This window comes from Neopelma chrysocephalum, unplaced genomic scaffold (genome assembly GCF_003984885.1).
Source record: "Neopelma chrysocephalum unplaced genomic scaffold, ASM398488v2 Primary Assembly neopelma1_63, whole genome shotgun sequence".
Classification (NCBI taxonomy): Eukaryota; Metazoa; Chordata; class Aves; order Passeriformes; family Pipridae; genus Neopelma; species Neopelma chrysocephalum.
In genome coordinates, this window is record NW_020897720.1 from 9271195 (window position 1) to 9288379 (window position 17185).

The 17185-nt window shown below is 42.7% G+C and overlaps 1 protein-coding gene across 2 annotated transcripts in view; it reads right to left on the bottom strand.

Moving 5' to 3' along the window:
• Positions 1-17115, bottom strand: part of SGCD (sarcoglycan delta) — a 314527-nt gene extending 297412 nt beyond the window's left edge. The window contains exon 1 of one of the 2 annotated variants that reach the window (XM_027682409.1): positions 17045-17115. The gene's annotated coding sequence lies outside the window, so the exon portion shown is untranslated. Of the gene's footprint in view, positions 1-15069; positions 15190-17044 lie in introns of those variants that run through there. The other variant, XM_027682411.1, reaches the window with a different exon arrangement.
• Positions 17116-17185: the final 70 nt, after the last annotated feature.

The window sequence follows — 17185 nt, forward strand, 5'->3', positions numbered from 1 at the left end:
GCTACTGTTACCAGTCACAACTGTGCTTACACTGCCCTGATTTCTCCCTTGGCAAATAAGCAACTGCTTTAAGCACTCTTGTGGCTAAAGCATGGCATGGGGAATAAAAAGAGGGGGAAGAAACCCAACTCAGAATGATTAGACATTTTATCATCTGATTTTAAGCATCTTCTAAATCCAAGTGGTGTGGAATACTAACTGTCCCTCAGCTTCACAGGGAGCTGAAGCCACAGAACATCTCACATGGCAGAAGCTGAACCTCTCAGCAGAAACTGGCCTGAGAAGAGATGGGTACAGAGCAGCTTTCCCAGCTCAAAGTCAGTGCAATCCTAGCAAGAGCCTGGCAGGATGACTGTGCTGTAAGCAGTTCCCAAAGTCCAGCCGCCAGATCCCTGGCGACGCGCCCTCACTTGGGCAGAACAAGAAGAAGGATATGAGGTAGCAAAAAAAGCCATGGCATTGGGAAAATGCTGCTCCCAACAACCTCATTCACTCATTTTCTCTTACAATGAAAAGCAATATTTTCCAGACCACTGGCATCTGAAGCCATGTGAAGAACTTCACATCTGTCTCAGGGGATCCCATCACACTTCAGGAGTGATTATAATGAAAATTCTGATGACAGAAGCATGTGGTTCTCTGCAAGTAATTTAGAGAGTTAAAGATGACACATAACTCCAAAGGGCCTGAGACTCAGTTATAAAACTATAGGCTTAGAAGTAATGAGTTGCTGGCTTCAGTTTGTTTCACAATTATAAAACACTCCCCCATGTAAAAATCTCATTTGAGTGGCCATAGACTAAAATTTCTCTGGTGGCTTCCAGGAGCAGTCACTCCTTCAGAAGGTAAAGCACATTAGAGGAATGGTGCAGCAAAGACATCACTTTTTATGGTGGTCATATCGCCTTCCCAGGAAGACTGGCTCCTCTGGTGGATCTCACCACACATCCCTTTCCAACACACATAAGAAGTTTGGCAACTTTGGGGCTTCTTCTCATCTCCCATGAACCCAGATTTTTTTTTTCCATTTTCTAAAGTAATAATATTACAGGATTAATTACTTAGCAAAGTCTCTATAAACTCATCTGCCTTTGAAACGTCTACAAAAGCAGCAGTGAAATTCCAGAGATAAACAAACACAAACTCCCCTTTAATTAAGCACTGTGCCTCTCTGTAGGGGGTGACAGAGTGAGCAGATGCAGGGGGATTGCCAATTAAGATACAACTTCTTTGATAGGAAGGGTACAGCCATACACAGGAGGAAAAAGGAGAGGAACTTGCCATCCAAGTCATTATTTTAATTGGCTGCTCAGAAAGATTATGCATTCCCTACATTCGATGCTGCCAAAAACGTATTACTGATCCAAAATACTAAAGAGCCATCAAAACATGTTCTAAGCTGCTTGTGCCCTGTTAGTACTAAAGCTACCTGTGCTCCTCACTCATCCTGTTTGAGAGAGCTGTAACACAGGGAACTAATTCTCAGGGTTAATTAGACAAAGAAACAGAGAAGTCTTGGATTTAATTTTCTGTTATTGATCATTATTATTCACTAAACACTAGGCATTCTTAGGAAACACTGCTTGAAGGGAATGCACAGTATTTCTAGCCTAAATCAGCTTAAAAAAAGCAACAAAAAAACACCCCAAAAAAACTAAAAACCATGTGAACAGCTAAAATAAACACTTGGAAATTGCATGAATTGGGATTCACAGAAAGTGAACCAGAGGATGGACTGGTCATCTTCTGCGTAACTTCCACTGATTTGATATCCAAATATTTTCTGTGTGCTGACCTTTACTTTCTGTGATCCTGATGGCAATACTGTCATACACTCTTAAAAAGCTGCATATTAGCATTCACTTCTCTTTCTATCAGGTTTTAATGGCAATGCAAATCAGTTTTCGCATGGCTTGTTCCATGCCTTTGTATCCTTCGGGGAGGAAAAAAAAAAAAAAGGCAGGAAACTAAGAAATGGTTTCTTCAATTTGCAGCCTGCTCAGGAATCTTGATTTTGCCTCCTTACACACTGTCTCTCGACCACAGAGGACAGAGCACTGTGCAGGGGGGAATTCAGGCACAGGAACCCAGAGCTGCTTTATCTGAGCCTTCTTCTTTATTCTTCCCCTGAACATGATGGCTCTGTCATCCAGTCTGAACAAAACACAAAAGAAGATTGGGATTTCACCGTCTGTACTCAAAATAAATGAATGTGACAGAAAAGGAACCCTTGTCTTTGCAAACAAAAAGAAGAGCTCATCTCTTATTGAGAATGGGATAACCAGAAATGTATTCCTGCCTCAGGAAGAGACCCCAGGCTGCAGAGGTGGGCTGGGGCAGAGAAGCTACTCCCTTCTGGTTCTCTCCAGCTGGCAAGTTAAAAACAACATCATTACTGAATCTCACAGTTGTACACAGCAAAAACAATTCTGGCCTTTTTGGAGGGACAAAAAAAGACCGTAAAAAAAGAAACCAACCCATATCTTTCCCCATTTCTTTCTTCTCTCTGGGAAGTGCCTCAATGCCACTGACAAGACAAAAAAGACAAAAGGTAAGAAGAAACCTCTATGATGCTCTCTCTCCCTCCCTCCGGTTGCTTACCCTGTGGGAAGTGCTCCATTTTCCCCTTTGGGGCTTCTTGCAATCACTGACCTCATGGCACTGGGGAGTTCTCTCCAATGCATAATCAATACTGAATGTCCACCAGCCCCCAGCCCCTCTCAAACCATGACACTATAGGGAGTGCTGAGGGCCAGACCCCACCCCAAAAGCTTCCCCCATCTCTCCCACGTTTTCTAGGTACACCACTAGTGCACAGCACTGGCACAATACTTCTAAAATACAGTAAGCTGGAACAGTTTAATAGTATTACCATACTTGGTTATTAGTCAAAATGAAATGCCTGAAAAAAATAAAGGAATTAAACATATTTAATTTATGAGCGAAAAGGTGAAAAAGTAACCTAATTACAGCTAGTTAATTCCTGCACATGGAAAGTACATCTCCTGCTTTGGGGCTCCCTCATCTAGCAGAATTCCAGCATCTCGAAATCAAAGCCAGATCCACCAAGGCTCAAAATGGAAACAAGATGCAATTTTTCAATAAAGAGGAAAGTGCTTCTATCTTCAGTTTCCTTAGGTTCCATCATTTGAATCCACTATCCATATCCATTATCACTAAACTAATCCTAGCTAATTTTCAAAAAGAAAAAAATAAAGATGAGAGGAAGAAAGCAGGAAACTGTTTTCAAAGACGCAACAGGCAAGCAGAGAGAAGAAGTGGAGAATTGATTCAATCTGGGCAGCTAATTTAAACATCAGGTTGAGAAACTCAATTCCTCACATAGTCAAGAGAAGAGAATCAGGCTCTAAATTCAGAATCACCCTGTGACGGCTCTGGTGACTGTATGTGGCCTTGAGGACCCCAAATTAGATAACTAAACTTGGATGGGTCTACAGCTATTAGCCACCTAATTTTCAGTTAATTAATTAATGCTACAGGGATTTAGACACCTAATATTGCTTTTAATTCTTGCTTAACTGTAGTGACAACAGTCTCAAGACTTCTCTCATTTTTTAAGAAGTGCTGTAAAGTACATGATACTCTGAACCACCCATAAGCACACCGTATACACGTCCTATCTGCAGCACTTTATATTCATATACTTGATATTTCAGCCTCTAAAAATAATACTGGCAGAGATACATATCTGCCATAAACATGGACAAAGCAAACTTCATGCTGAAGGATGCATGCAAACAAAATCAGAGAACTTGCTTTAAAGAGATCATCAATGCAAATCACACTGATGACTGTTTTTTTACAATCAGATTTCATAATTTCTTGTTTCTGTCCTTGGCATGTCTGTCCTTCGAAACATCTCTTATATTATTGTACAACTTAAAAGCAGCAAATATCAAATTCTCACCTCTCCCCGACTAACAAAAACTCTTTCAGCTCTTGAAAAAAAGTATTAAAGTGACTGAACTTGCACATAACTCTCACTGGACTTTATCTGGTACAGTATATTGTCAAAACCAGAAAATGCAGGTTGGTCTCACATTATCTGTAATAAGACAGACAGTCCTTCATTTTAACAAGGTACCACTGCCAATACCAACCCTGCTGTGTAAAAAACCTGAGGCAACGATTTTTTATTTATACAAGTGCAGTGAAACCCAGCAAGATCAGATGTGATCGAAGGCACCTTCCAGCACCTGGCACACAGTGAATATTCATGCAGGACCTTTGAGAAGCATCTTACATCACACACATTTCATGGCAAGGCAGCTACCAGGGCACTCCCCCACCCTGCCAACAGCTGGGAAGGGCAGCCTGGAACAAGCAAGGACACACACACACAGAGGCAAATTAAGCCATTGCAACAATGAGAATGAGTTCAGTGATTTCTCCCCAGTAAAATGTTTAAATTTTTCCATGTGCCAGATCCAGTAAAGCTGGATGGTTTCTTCACACAAAGAGATGCTGATGCTTCTGGGACCCGTCACCCTTCCAAGTCCCTGCAGCACCAGCAAGGCTTGAGCACCATGAACTGACTGGGCAAGTAACCCTGCTAACCCAAAATGTGACCAGAGCCACCTCTGTCAGTTTTGGGGGCACAGCACAAGGGCAGCAGCACAGACAGTTTGCATTTGGAAACTCTACTCCTGCCACCAAGAGCAACATCAAAGAAAATGTCAAGCTACTGTCACATTCAGGGCTCTGCCTTCTTGGGACCAAGTGACTGGAACTGTGGAAATTTTATTTCTTTCAGGTGCCACCACCCTAAGATGGCTCAGAACTGAGAGCACAGCTGCTCCGTGAATGACAAAAGCTCTTTCACAGGCACAGAAAATCCCAGATACAATGGAAGGGAGAACAACAAAATTAGGTGGAATTATCATTTAATTTTATGTCCAAGTCATCCACTGATTGGTTGTTTTGATTTTATCAAGAGATTTTGAGGCTATTATGTGAGTCTCAAAATCTGCTCACCGCCAAAACAGGTAGCCCAGGTTTCATCTTTAAGAGGATAGTCCATTCTTCTACAATAAATGACTTTTTTAAATTACAAGGTCACCATCATGAACCAGAGAGAAAATTCTTGATGAGACAAAATTTGGAGACCGTGCTGACCTACACCCTACAGTCCTGTAACCCCTGGACAAGACTTTTCCCCAACCTTGAGTGAACAAGACGACAATTTAGTGAGTAAATGCCTTCTGCTGCTACAGTGGAGAGCATTGACAGCTCTATTAGCCTTGGCACATAAGGTCACAGGTACATGTACCCACCATGACCTGGTGCTTCAGGAGAGACCAACAGTGCCAAACAAAAAGGATTGGGAATTGCCAGCCCCTCCCAAGGTGGGTATTTATGAGGACTGTAGCTTTCTCCCACTGCTTTTCATTACAAGACTTCATATATATATTTCAGATTCTCCTGCTGAGAACATAGATAAGCTTCTAACATTAAATTTTCCATAAAACAGAGTTACAGCACAAGGCTAGTGACAAATGCTGGCGTCAGAAGCCTGCAGTACTGGTATTCTGTTAGAGTTTTGGAGAGCAATGAACAAAGATGTAGAGAGTAAAACAAAAGCATCTTCCTAACTTGTAAATTTATTTCTGGAATCTTTAAAATGTGACATTAAAATTGCTTTTCTGGGCATGCAGACAGCCCTATGTCTTGATAATTGTATGTACAAGAATGGCTTAAAACTGTAATACAACATTTGGTTTCAGTCAACATTAGTTCTAGTGTTCAATTTATTCCTTGCAATAAATAGATTAAAGCTTATTACCATTGATAAAGTCTATCTTGTAAACCCCAGGGCACCGCTTTGAAAATTTTCATGGTGAAATTCAGCAGTGTCATGCAGAGTTGCATGATAACACCATGGTGACGTATCAGTGATGCTGATGCATTATTTCCATGATTTCTGGTTCTGACCCCACAACTCTGAACAAAGCTGTAACATTACAGGCAGGAGAGGGACAAAAAAAAACAAACCCAAAACACCATAATACCCACAAAATATTATGCAAACCATATTTGACTTCTTTCATTGTCTTTCCACAGTTGGAACATTTCATAAAAAAGCCGAATGTTCAAAGATACAGACCACTGAGTTTAACTTCAATACAAAAAGAGTTGATAGAAAATATAATAAAGAATTGAATGAGTGGGAGCATTATATACCCAGAAAGAGTCAGATATTTTGCAGAGAGCAGTAATGCACAACAAATCTGTTACACTTCCCTGAAGGAGTTAATGAGCATGTGAATAAGGTGACATGGTCTGCAGGGATATGCAGGTCGCTGATGCAGTACACAGGGCTTTTCCCAAACCCTTCAGCAAAGAGTCTCAAAGAATCTTAAGAAAAGCCTTAAAAAAAGGTAGACTATGAGGGGATAGAAAGAAAAGGCATCTTATGGATCATCAACTAGGAGAAAAAAATTTGAAGTAAAGGAAAGAATAAAGAATCATTTGTCACAACCATGGGAGGCTGTTAACACATCACCTCAGCATCTGTGCTGAGACTTGTACTGGTCCAAATATCCATTAATGGTCTGAGAAGGGGGCAGGGGGGTAATGAACTGCTAAACTACACTGACAAAACAGAACAATTAAGAGTAGGCAAAATTACAACCCACATGAAAACTACAGAAGAGTCTCAAGACACTGTGACTGGACAGCAAAATGATGGCATAAACTAAATGTTAATAAATGCAGAAATATTGCACTGAAATAAAGGAGTTGGATTGTCCACACAGACTGACAGGCTCCAAATTACCTGTTATAATACAGAAAAGAGATGTAGTCACTACAGGCAGTTTTCCGGAAACATCAGCTCAACAGCAACCAAAAAATAGTAAATAATTTTAGAACTTTTCGGGAAACATATCAAGACTGAAATATAAAATACCATGAAGATAAATCATGACTTTCTGACATTTTAAAAATGCATCTATTTCGGGTTATCTTTAAAAGAAAACATACAAAGACATGCTACTGAGATGGATCAGAAGACCAAAATTATTTCTGAACAGTGAAAATCCTTATATGTCAAGAATGCATCAATAGGAATACACTAGGACTCTACAGCTTGAAGAATCAAACCACCCAGGTCTGAAACATAACACCAACAGGATGCTGGGCTATGTGAGCCTTTGGTCTGACCACCTGCACTGTTCTTACTTTCTTGTGAGGTAGAGGACACAGTAAGGACAATTTCTACTTTCTTGTGAAGTGGTAGTAGGATAAGCCAGAGCATGTTTAGATAAATTGTATTAACTGGGCTGAGATCTGCAAGAGACACTTTTCTCATTTCCATCTGCCCTGGAAGCAAAGATATTAAATAAGACATTAACCATTCAGCTCACAATGTGCTATAAAATTTTACCTTTGGTCTTATTAGGGTAACAAATGGGAAATATCATATAAGGCTTGAAATTATGGAGTAGAATAGATACAAATTGCTTCATAAGTTAGAAAAGAAAAAACACCCTCCAGAGCCATCTCCCATCCCAAAAAGGACAGGTCTAAGTTCAGCTGGACACTGAATTTTATATTTTCATCTGAAAAGCTGCACATGCTACCTTTTTCCCCTCTATAAGCTGAGGGAAAAAGCAACTTCTGTGTATAAAGAGTATACATAGGGAGTACTAAGCACAGCAGTAAACAGACAGACATCTAAAATACCAGATAATATGCTCAGGTTAGGTTAGAGCATCCTGGGTCTGTTAAACAACTTATGCTGTTGTAGCTCAAATATTCATGTCCAGGCTGGATGAAAAGCCAAATTCAAGCAGATCAGAAGCTTCCCATAAGTGTAGGAAAATGGAAGGGCCAAAAAAAGAAGTATTTTGATCCCTGTAAGAACACCCTTGATAGCACAAGAAGCACATGAAGATCAAGGGGGTTTGTGCCATTAATCACAAAACAGCCTTTTCCCACCTTAAAACCAAATCTTCTTTTCCTGGCAAAACAATAGGTAAGGATGAACCAGTCACTTGAAGCAGCTACTCTGTTACATCAGCAACACATCCATCTTTTGGGTCACTCTCTGAAAGCATAATTTCCATCCCCACCATAGGTCTTCCCACCACGTTCATGAGTAATTACCAACTGCCCAGGTTGTAAAATTTGGAGAAATCATTTCTGATTTCTTGAATCTCCCCCAATCTCTCTTAATTCCTCTCCTTCTCTATGAACAAACCAAAATACAATAGAATGACGCAAGTCCTGGCATACTGTACATTCTGATGCTGAGAACACTCCTACACAGAAACTATTAATTCACAAAATCATGTAAGAAACCCTTCTGCTATTTACAAACTTCCGTGCTGTATTATTTTTCAAAAGATTTGACTGAACACACACAGTTCCATGGCAGTCAAATAAGGAGCCACAGCCAAGGATTTAGAATCACCCCAAGATTGGTCTCCAACTAATTTTTAAACCAGTTCTCATTTTCTACATTAGACACCTCCATTCTTCAAGACAGAGCAGAGACTACTGGCAATACACTCCAGCACTGCAACTATTCATGATGTGCCACGTAGGCATCAAAATAATGGACTCTTCAGCTGTAAAGATACGCTGAGAGTAACACACACTAGTTTAACAGCATTATGTATTCTGGCTTTGGAAATACATTGCAATATGTTGGGGGGAACCAGGGACAAAATGACATGGAGCTCCCCCCGATGCAACAAAGAGAGCACTCTGAGAAAAGTAAAGGTGGTTCCTCCCAAAGGTTCAGTTATTCTCTCAGGCTGTGGTTTTCATTATGCCATGCTTTTCCCTTTACTGTTCCCACAAATACCAGCTCAGCCTCACAGGCACTATCCTCCCTCAACTTTTCAGTGAAGACATTTCATAACAGTGTAGTTGAAAATAAGAACAATGGAGTTTAAGTGCACCATTTTTCTATTTCTGATTCAACTATAATAACTATAATATCCTCCATGTCAGTAATAAGACAACTGTTAAATGTGATACTTAAAATCATTCACCTCTGGCTTCACAAAGCTCTTTCAGAAATACCTGTTTCCAGAAAACATCATTACTATAACACTCAGTAATTAGTGTGTAGGTGCTTTTTATCTAAACCAATAAAATGCCCACCTTCAAGATTATTTTCAAAGTGTGAAATTAAAGCATGTAACAGCATATAACATCAGCCTGCACAAGGGCCCATGCCACAGCTGTCAGATACTGCAGCCTGGGCAGAGGAATGTGGAAGTGCCTGTTGCTCAGCAGCACACGAGCTCTTCTGCTGAAGTCAGATAGAAAGAAGAGGAACAAAGGAAACAGGATGAAAAAAAGAAAAATATCTCACAGATTTATTTTTAAGACAATTCAAACAATACATAAAATCTTTTATTCACAGCTTCAAAAACCATCATCTGTAGGTAATTAATTACTGCATGCCTGACTTCACCCTCAGTATTTTCACTGATGCCAGTGGCAGTAGGGCTGGCCTCTTCCCTATTAGCTAACTCAAACCTATAACTTGCTCTTGAATATACATTCAGATCTAATGTCTCCTTTTAAGTATCCATTTCTGGCAGAGTGTAAAATACTCAACCTATCAAAGCACTGCAGTTTCATCATTATCCCCCCAAAATTAATCATGCTTCAGTACACGCAAGGCAAGTCTTTTGCAGCACACTGTTAAGAAGGAACAGATAAAAGTGGATTTCCCAGTGCCCATACTGACACAGTAGTACAGCTAATGATTTCCTGCAAGCTCTGTGAACAAAACTGCAAAATAACTCAGCTCTTCAGAAGCAACATGTAAGCAGAAAACTGAGCTGTTCTCTGTAAGGCTTTGATTCTTCTGTTGTCTCACTGAAACAAAATAAAAAATAGTCAGGTTAAATAAGGCAAATCCTTGCTTTAAAGTTTATTTTGGATTCATTTTTCTGAGAAGTCACATATACTAAAAAATAAAATTTTAAAGTTGGAATATCTGTGAACTTGATAATGTAAAACCACTAAAACTCAGTCTTACTGTTTTACCTGAGCATGACACTAACAGTGAATTTTATCCTCCTTCAGACAGATAGAACAAGGCAGAAAATCCAGTTACATCCCATTTATATCCATAAAATAAGTTGCAAGAGGAGTGAGGCTGCCCATGCTGACACTCAAGAAAAGTTTATGCTTTCTGCATAAACAATTTTGTAATTCAAATACAAGCAGAGATTTGCAGGTTATTTTGTAAGTCATGGAAAGGCTCTCATAGCCCACACCACAGCTATGCACTTTGTACATGAACAACTCTCAGTACAGCTGAAGCTTCACTCCCCAGCTCCACTCTCAGGTGTCACACTTGCAACTGCCTAAAAGTCAGAATAAAAGCTGGGCGTTACTGCAATGCACAGTTTTGAAAGACTTCGAGAAGTTACTGGAGCAAGACAAACTGCACAAGATTCTTCTATAGGAAGCCAGTCTAGCAGCAGCCCAACAGCTCAGAAAGGCTCTCATTTAATTAGCTGTTTGCTATGTAGAAGAGAGGCTGTTGAAGTGCCCAGCGCTGCATCCTCATTTGTGCTTCGCCGTGATCCCTAAGGCAGCAGTTCAGTCCCAAGTGAAACAGAGCTCATTATCAGCAGAGACAACCCTCCTCAGGAGAGAGGTGTTCCTCGTGCTGTTAATAGCATCAGCTCGGTCTGATTGCCCCTACCGCCTGCTCTGAGCAGAGCACAGCCGGTACAGGCAGATTGTGAGCTGGGAAGGACCTGGCAGAGCTTAGCTGGAAGCAAGGATAGACACTGGTCTCTGACAGGAAAGGAACACAGACCCTTCATAGCTGCTTTGGAGGAACGGTAAGACATTTAAAGTAAACTCGGAGCTGGCCTTGGTTTGAATTTGGTTTACAGGAAAGCGCAGATGATGGGAAAGCCGTCACCGATTCTCCCCCCGGCTCACGGGCACCTCTCAACAATGCTCCTTTTGCTTTCTGAGTAGCACATCCCACATTTGCCTATTGGGCACATTTCCCTGTTTAAAAGAGGGCTAAAACCCCTATCATCAGCCTCTGCGGACTCTTGGCTCATGCTTCCAAAGAACACATTTCCTTGGGAAGTGCCCGATGCAGAGTCATGTCGCAACCTCTGATCACACGGGAGAATTTGGAGCCCGCTCCACTTCAGCTCCCTCGTGCTACCAGGGCAAACAGCCTGATCTGCCCTACCCACTAAACCCCTCAGCAAATGGCACCTCACTGATTTAAGGAGTGTAAGAGCACTAATACTCCCTGCTCTGAAGAACACAGCCCTGAAACCAACCACGTCACCCGCTGGGCTGGTGGCAGATGGGGAGAGAGCCAGGTCTCCACAACGCTGAATTCAATTTAATTGAATGGAATTTCCTACATTTTTTTCCCCCGTTCATACTTATCATCTTGCTTTTATCTGGCAGCATTTTAACAGCTGTTTTCTTTATCACATTAAACCGACATCTCTGATAAAAAACAAATGTCTAATTCTCCTGGATTTCCACACAGTATGCTACAGGGGAGCAAATCTCTACTGAACCATGCTGTCCTATTAGCCTGAGCACAGGTTTTCCTCTTTAAAACAAACACTCTCCCATCCTCAAAAACAAAAAAATAAAAATTGAAAAAGCCTTCAGTGACAACCTTCTGCTCAAACTTTACCCCCCAAAATATAGCAGGCCATTCCTCCAGCCAGTGGCACAACTGACACAGCACTGGGGAAGGTAATGGAGCTATGCTGATTTACAATAGTTAAAGATGTGATCTGGAAATGAGTCATGGGCATTACTTGCTGCTTGAATTGCAACTAATTCAAGGGGTTTGCTTTGTTTATCTTTGGATGTGTTGTAAAGCTTCAGTCACTAAAGGTCAACTCCAACATTTCTTCATAAATATTTAGGAAAGCTCCTGAATATTTAGGAAATGCTTGGATGTATGAGATTTTTCAAGCATGCTGCTTCTTGGATTTGGACTCATCTTTTCTATCACCTACTCTGCCACCTGAAATAGTCCATTAACCTACAGATTGAGGCAGCTACTTTTGATGAAGGGGTGAAAAATCACAGCTTAGCTCTGAGCATCAAAACAAGAAGGGAAGAGAAAAAAAAAAATCACATAGGGAGGGAGGCTTCAGGACTCTTCTCCCTGCTGTCTGTCAGAGAGATGTGGCTCTGGCTGGTTTTGGGTGCCTTCTGCGTTATGGTCTGTTCTCCCTCTGCTGAGCAATCCAAGCACTACAGAGAGTAAGAGAGCTGCCTGAAGCAAGAGGTTCTTCAGTCGTGTCAGGATTACACGGGAACAAACTTTATTTCTCAGGCTAATGCCAGAAAAAAGGAAGAAACAGGCACAGGGACACGCTCAGCCTCACACTCCCACCTCACCCACAGAGACCTGCACTGAGCCAGGCTGGAGCTGCCAACCCCCACGGCTCTGCTGAGGGCTGAGCAGGCTGGTGCAAAGACCTGCTGAGGTGAGGAAAGCTGTACCTCAGCTACAGATCAGGGACACCTCCAGAGAAGGCAGAAAAGATCTTAGCTAGATGGTTTGCTCTCGCTGCCACACTTGCAAAGAAGAAATGAGACTAACTGCTCACAGGTCTTCCATACAAGGAACAGATAAAAAGACTACACCAGCACTTCATCTGCTGGGGCGATCGTAGCAAATCTTGGCTCATCCCAGCAGTGGACAACATAACCCTGGATGTGGTCCCAGCACTGCTCTTCTGCATTCACAGTAATTCTCCAGCACCCAACCTGACACACCCTACAGCTTCCTTGGGACAAAGAAGGGAAATAATAGGTATATGCAATACTACCAGCTTACCACTCTACAATGCATTAGATTCAGGGAGCTCCCTGTGCAGCATCTCAATTTTAAAACCATAATTAAATTAAAATAATAAAAATAATAAACCCCCAATGTCCATATCAGATTCTGTGGTTGAACTGAGTGGTGATGCTGAGACTTTACGAAGTTTTCACCTCCATGAGGAACCAGTACCTTTTCTTGCTAAGCAGAGGAGCAGATAATCACCCTAGGGCTCCATCTTTAGTGAAAAATAAAACCCCCTAGTTCTCAAAGGAAAAAAAAAAAACACCAACCCAGTTCACATCCATTTTCATTAGCTCTATTCAAATTCAACAGAACAGCAGCTAAAAATACATCAGGAATCAAGGTGGGGAGGAAGAAGAGAAAAAAAGCTTTGACGCCAGAATGGCAAGATTTCAAGGGTGACCCACTGCCTGGTAATGTCAGTGGGATCCTTCTGAACTGCTTCCAAACAAGGCAGACACAGCTCACCTGGATGTGGCTTGTTATTGAGTACAGCTGATTGAGGCAGAGGGGAAGAAAGCATAGAATTCACAAGGAAAATGCACAGATATGCTACTCATACCAGCCCTTGATCAGTGGGCAGAGGAAAGCTTTCTTTTAAATATTTAGCCCCAAACTGGAAAAAATACCAGCCTTCCCATAGGATCCATTTTAAACCCGGGGAGCGGGAAAACATAAAATGTAGCTAAAACCTAAGATTTTTCAAGGTTATATAAACAGACATTGCAAAGTTCTTTACTGTGTTTAGTAACCTACTGCACCCAGAAAAGTTAATATGTTTTAAAACAACTCCAGGTATATTCAGCAGAAGTCTATTATTAAAATCAATGAGAGACAAGCTGTTAGCTGTACATTGTGCTAGAAAAGCTGCAGATGAAATGCAGAAAGCTCCTATGCTTTCACTCCACATCCAAAAATCCAAACATTTTCAGTTACTTAATAAATCAAAGTTTGTCATTAAGCTGCACCTAAAGTGCTACCTTGCCAAAACCTCTAGAAAAGCACCAAGGTAGCTGTCAATAATTTTTTTTTACAATCAGCCAGGAAACATTTCACAGGTGAGGAACTGTGGGCTGGTGCAAATCCTGCCTCTGTTACTGTTCTGGGCTGACAGGATCAAGGCGTCTGCTGGTGGCCAGAGACAAATGCACTCAGAGAGTGATAGTGTGCGTGAGCTTTTAAGCTGAGATACTTTCCACTTCAAGCACACCTAAGGGACTCGATGTAAACTGGTAACAGAGCCTGGGATTCACACAAATTAAATAAAAGCAGGAGTAGACAATGAAGAAAGTTAATTTTTCACCTGGAGAACTGCAGTGTTAGAAGATTGCCCTGGAGGATTTAATCAATGCAAGTGAATCTTGTGTATTTTCCTCCAGTATTCCCAAAATAAGTCAATAAGATGCCAGCACTTTCTCAGCATACAGTGACCATTTCCCAGCAAGCTTGAGTTCAGGTCTTTATCAAAAGAACTAAAGAAATGCATTATGATTTCAGAGAAAAATAGCAAGCAAGGAAACAGAAGCAGCAGGATAACCTTACAAGGCACAGTAGGTTTTCAGAAAAACTTTTTTACTTCTTTTATTCTTCAGGGCTATTGGAAGCAATGAAAACTACTAAAACCAGACATTGCTGGTACACAAAAGTACCTGCAGCTACCCTGGCCTTTGAGAATAGCAAAGCACCCGAAAAACGTTCCACACCACCATCAGCCACTAACTAAAGGTATTTCCAGATCCAGAACCTCCTCTCCCGTGAGCAAAACACACCTACTTGTCCATCTGCTTCATCACAGATGATATAATGCTCCCTATGCCTTCAAGCAACTTCTGCTGCACCCACCTACTAACCCATCACCTAAAGGATGGATCTGTGCAAGTGTGGTGGGTCCACACACGTCACTTGAAATAAAGAGCTACAGACCACATTACATAACACACTTCTATATAATTATAAACACCTGAATAAATGGCCCTGCCTGTCTGAAGATTTGCACACAGGCTCTCTCTCTTGGCCAAATGACACATAGGCAGGGAGCTTTCTCAAGTCATAAGTCGATTTACAACCCCACTTTCAGCTGGAGCCTGGATCATCTGTTTCTCAGAGCATTAAAAATCAAAATCTTCATAATTTCCCCTTTGTAATATTCAGTTTGCATGCACAAAACAAAAGAGCTGTCAAGTCCTCAGTTTTAAAAGCTTTAAGCAAAATTAGCTATTCTCAGTTACCTGCAAAGCAAAGAGGTGCAACTGAAAAGCACCAGGGGCATATGATCCACGACTCTTCAAACAAAGTATCAGAAGTTTCCAGAAGGCACGATAAGGATGGAGTCAACATCCTCAGTGCATTCCAACACAAGAATTTCAAGGACTTCAAGGGGCAAAAACAAAGGTAATTTTGCAGGGGCAACGAGAATATTGCAACAGTTGTACCTATGTTAATCAAAGGGTTTGGAAGCAAAGCTCACACTGCATTGCTCAGAAGTGATGCTCTGAAAAGAGCTTCTATGACAAGGAATCTTTTCTGCCTCCTTTCAAAATGATGACTCTTACTTTTCCATTTATCAGTATAATTTCTTCCTCAAACCGGCATTCAAATTTATAGCTCTTCCTCAGGGGAGGAAGAAAACAAAAACATAGTTTAAAATACAAGAGTGGATTCTCAACAGATATACATCAACGTGAGAAGTCAACAAATTATGTTAATTTATGCCAAATGAAACATAACCAAGACTTCTCTCCTTCGAGATGAAGCTGGGATGATTATGGTCATTTACAGCAGATGCTGCTACTCATCACAGAGGGCACGAGAGCTTGTTCCCATGCTTGTGTAATGTCACTGAGCAAATACATCTGTTAGCAGGAGGAGGACTCAGTTCAGCACACTGATGTAGCAACGTCACTGGCTGACCTATTCTGCCCAGCACACAATGGAGAGTTGTTCATTTTTCTTTTCAATGAGACACTATGCAAGTGTTGATTTAATGGTTCATTTATCAACCCCTCTGAATATTAAGCAATTCATTTTGACTTAATTTGAGCAATTCAATTTCACCCATCCTTTCTCCCCTTGAAAAATGTGAATTGCTGTCTAGGGAGAAGCTGTTTTAAAAGTTGACTTAACAGGAAGCACTTGGCTCCATGGGTTTTATACCCTTTCATATTCTGATATATATTTATAGCTGACTTTTTATTTGCCTTTTACATATTATACCTGAAATTCACAAATGCTAAAGCAAAGACACTTCAACGAACATTCTTAACACTGCAAACCAAAAGACATCTTCTGCAGTAGCAGCTACTCCCCAAGAAGACCACCAGAAAACGAAGTGCATTGTCAACAAAACCAACAAGCCTATGAAATTCTGTCATACTCAGGGAAAGGAGCTTCTCACTGAAAATCCGTTACTTAGAAACTTTTTGCTACTGGATACATTTTCCCCATAGGGACAAAACAACAATGCAGGAAACACTCGAGCTTTAGTCTCACCTGTAAGCAGCACCTCATACCCCCAAGTTCGCATCTTGCGGAGCTCCCAGTGCCACGCACCAGCCCCGCTCTGCAGTCGGGCTCAGCCCGGCCAGTCCGGGACCCGCCCGCGGCACCGACCCCCGGCAGCGGCTCGACGGGACAGCCCGGGGTCGGGGCAGCCTCCCCCGACACCAGAGCAGCCGCGACCGCTGCCCCTGTTAGTAGCCGTCGCATTCCCCGCGGCTCCCACAGCTTTTTTTTCTGATTCAGCCTGATTTGTACCCGCTTTCACCTGCTGCTCCCAGGTGCCGAAGACCCTCTCCGCAGCCCCCCCAACACGCACGCTGTTAACATTCAGCCCGGCAGCTCCATCCAGCCGCGCACCCCCGCAGCCTCATCCCAGCGGGTCACTTCCACGAGTCCCTTCCCCACGGGAGCCTCGCCCCCCGCAGACACAGAGCATCCCCCGCAAACCTCGGCCGAGCCTTCCGGAGGGCCGGGCAGCGTCCGCCCGCTGCCAGGAGCCACTTTTCCCTCTGGGAATACGAATACGGAGGGAGGGACGCGAAGGAGCGATGCGAGGCAGGGATGCGCGGGGGGCACCGCGACCCGCGGAGCACCCGAATGGCCGCGGCTCCCCGGCGAAGGGCAGCGCTGGCCAGGCGCCGAAACTCCGCCAAGTCCGAGCACGGGGCTGGGGCAGCGCCGCCCGGGCACCCCCTCGGCACTCACCGGGGCGGGGGTCGCGGGCAGGCTCGGTCCCTCAGGAGATCATGCCGGCGGGAGCGCGGGGCCGGCGGCGGAGCGGCTCCTCCGGCAGCGGGGGCGCGGCGCTGCCTCTCGCCGCGGCGCAGAGCCGCGCCGCCTCCGACA